Here is a 3,755-nt window from a genome sequence, read left to right as displayed (position 1 = left end):
TTCTGTGTCTTTTCTTTTTTCACTCTGCTCCCTTTTAAGCTTTAAGATAGAAATCTTTCCTTTTTTTTTTTTTTTTTTTTTTTTGAGACAGAGTTTTGCTTCTTGTCACCCAGCCTGGAGTGCAGTGGCGCGATCTTGGCTCAATGCAACCTGTGCCTCCTGGATTCAAGCAATTCTCCTGCCTCGATTATCCCGAGTAGCTGGGACTACAGGCGCCCGCCACCACACCCGGCTAATTTTTGTATTTTGGGTAGAGACGGGGTTTCACCGTGTTGGTCAGGCTAGTCTCGAACTCCTGACCTCAGGTGATCCACCCGCCTCAGCCTCCCAGAGTGCTGGGATTACAGGCATGAACCACCGCTTTTTGTTGTTTTTGGAGAGAGAGTCTCACTCCGTCTCCCAGGTTGGAGTACAGTGGTACAAATCCTAGCTCACTGCAGTCTCTACCTCCAGAGCTCAAGCGATCCTCCCACCTCAACCTTCTGACTAGCTGGGACCACAGGCTTGCGCCACCACCCCTGACTTCTTGTTGTTGAGACGGAGTCTCCCTCTGTCGCCCAGGCTGGAGTGCAGTGGTGCGACCTTGGCTCACTGAAACCTCCGCCTCGTGCGCCTTGTGGACTAAAGCAATTATCCTGCCTCAGCCTCCTGAGTAGCTTGGATTAGAAGCACCCACCACCACACCCAGCTAATTTTTGTATTTTTAGTAGAGATGGGTTTTCACCATGTTGGCCAGGCCGGTCTTGAACTCCTGACCTCAAGTGATCCATCCGCCTCGGCCTCCCAAAGTGCTGGGATTATAGGCGTGAGCCACCGCGCCCGGCCTAATTTATAAATTTTTTGTAGAAATGGGGTTTTGCTATGTTGCCCAAGCCAGTCTCGAACTTCCGGTCCCCTGCTACCCTCCCGCCTCGGCCTCCCAAAGTGCTGGGATTATACACATGAGCTGCTGCAAATCTCTTTTTCAAAATGGACTTATTTTGGAAAGTGTTCAAAGCTACAGAACAGTTGAAGAATATCACAGTAAACACCTTCATGCTCTGTCCTAGACCAGCACCCAACAATAGCATAGCCACTAGCTATATGTGGCTATTTTCATTTAAAGTTAAATGAGACTGGGCGTGGTGGCTCATGCCTGTAATTCCAGCACTTTGGGAGGCTGAGGCAGGTGGATCACCTGAGGTCAGGAGTTCAAGACCAGCCTGGGCAACATCATGAAACCCTGTCTCTACTAAAAATACAAAAAAATTAGCTGGGCATGGTGGCCGGCATCTGTAGTCCCAGCTACTCAGGAGGCTGAGGCCAGAGAATCACTTGAACCGAGGAGGCAGGGGTTGCAGTGAGCTGAGATTGCGCCACTGCACTCCAGCCTGGGCAACAGAGCAAGACTCCATCTATAAATACATACATACATACATACATACATAATAATTAGCAGGCTTGTGCCTGTAGTCCCAGCTACTCAGGAGGCTGAGGCAGGTGGGAAGATCACTCGAGGCCAGGAGTTCGAGGCTGCAGTGAGCTGTGATTACCCCACTGCGCTCCAGCCTTGGTGACAGAGTGAGACTTTGTCTCTAAAAAAAATTTTTTTTAAGTAAATGAATTATGCCGGGCGTGGTGGCTCACGCCTATAATCCCAACACTTTGAGAGGCTGAGGCAGGTGGATCGTTTGTGTTCAAGACCAGCCTGGCCAACATGGTGAAACCACATCTCTACTAAAAATACAAAAAAATTAGCTGGGCATGGTGGTGCACGCCTGTAATCCCAGCTACTGGGGAAGTTGAAGCATAAGAATCACTTAAACTTGGAAGACAGAGGTTGCAGTGAGCCAAGATTACAGCACTGTACCCCAGCATGGGCGACAGCGTGAGGCTCCAACTCAAAAATAAATAAAGTCAATGAATTATAATTAGTTCTCAACAGCTTTACGTGGTTGGTGGCTACTGTACCGACTTGCAGATACTGAATATTGCCAGCGTACAAAATTTTGTTGAACACCTACTGTGAACACCTCAGAAAAAAAAGATCTTTTTATTTATGTATTTATTTATTTTTTTGAGACAGGTTCTCACTCTGTTGCCTACCAGGGTAGAGTGCAGTGGTGCGATCATAGCTCACTGCAGCCTCAACCTCCGGGACCTCCGGGACTCAAGCAATCCTCCCACCTCAGCCTCCAGAGTGGCTGGGACTACAAGTGCGTGCCATCATGCCTGGCTAATTTTTTTTTATTTTTTGTATAGACGAGGTCTCTCTATCGCGCCCAGGCTGGCCTCAAACTCCTGGGCTCAAGCAATCTGCCCCCTTCAGCCTCCCAATGTCCTGGGATTGCGGGCATGAGCTACTATGCCTGGCCTAAAAAATAGCTCTTAAGTGACTTTTGTGTTCTAATGCCAAATAATTTACAGCGATTTATTATAAAAGTCAAAATCCAGCCGGGCACAGTGGCTCACCCCTGTAATCCCAGCACGTTGGGAGGTCAAGGTGGGCATCACCTGAGGTCAGAAGTTTGAGACAAGCCTGACCAACATGGTGAAACCCCGCCTCTACTAAAAATAAAAAAATTAGCCAGGTGCGGTTGCACACGCCTGTAATCCCAGCTACTCAGGAGGCTCAGGCACAAGAAACGCTTGGACCTGGGAGGCATAGGTTGCAGTGAGCCGAGACTGTGCCACTGCACTCCAGCCTGGGCAACAGAGAGACTCCATCTCAATAAAAAAGTCAGAATTCGGGCTGAGCACGGTGGTTCACACCTGTAATCCCAGCACTTTGGGAGGCCAAGGCGGTCGGATCACCTGAGGTCAGGAGTTGGAGACCAGCCTGCCCAACATGGTGAAACCCTGTCTCTACTAAAAATACAAAGTTAGCCAGGCATGGTGGCACATGCCTGTAATCCCAGGTACTCGGGAGGAGGCAGGAGAATCACTTGAACCTGGAAGGCGGAGGTTGTGGTGAGCTGAGATCACACCATTGCACTCCAGCCTGGGCAACAAGAGAGAAACTCCATCTAAAAAAAAAATACTCAAAATTCAAACAATAGAGCAGTGTTTGGTGTCCTTGCAGGGTGCCATAATCCCACTTGGTAGGGATACCATTGTCGACAGTTTGGAGCATCTCCTACCAAATCTTTTTCCAATATGTTTGATCTTAATTTTTTTTTAACAGTTCTTTTTTCTTGAGGTATAAAATGAATATATTTTGGCTGGGCACAGTGGATCACGCCTGTAATCCCAGCACTTTGGGAGGCTGAGGCGGGTGGATCACCTGAGGTCAGAAATTCAAGACCAGCCTGGCCAAGATGGTGAAATCCCACTTCTGCTAAAAATACAAAAAAATTAGCCGGGCACGGTGACAGGCATGGTGACAGCTACTCCGGAGGCTGAGGAAGGAGAATCGCTTGACCCCAGCCGGAGGTTGCAGCGAGCTGAGAACGCGCTACTGCACTCCAGCCTGAGTGACAGAGTGAGACTCCGTCTCACAAAAAAAAAAAAAAAAAAGCCAGGCTTGGTGGCTCACGCCTGTAATCCCAGCACTTTGAGAGGCCAAAGCGGGTGGATCACAAGGTCAGGAGATCGAGACCATCCTGGCTAACACGGTTAAACCCCGTCTCTACTAAAAGTACAAAAGAAATTAGCCGGGTGTGGTGGCGGGCACCTGTAGTACCAGCTACTCTGGAGGCTGAGGCAGGAGAATGGCGTGAACCCGGGAGGCGGAGCTTGCAGTGAGCCGAGATGGCGCCACTGCACTCCAGCCTGGG

Source organism: Theropithecus gelada, chromosome 19 (assembly GCF_003255815.1).
Source record: "Theropithecus gelada isolate Dixy chromosome 19, Tgel_1.0, whole genome shotgun sequence".
NCBI lineage: Eukaryota > Metazoa > Chordata > Mammalia > Primates > Cercopithecidae > Theropithecus > Theropithecus gelada.
The sequence above is the reverse complement of the archived record's forward strand: the minus strand, read 5'-3'. Positions refer to the sequence as shown.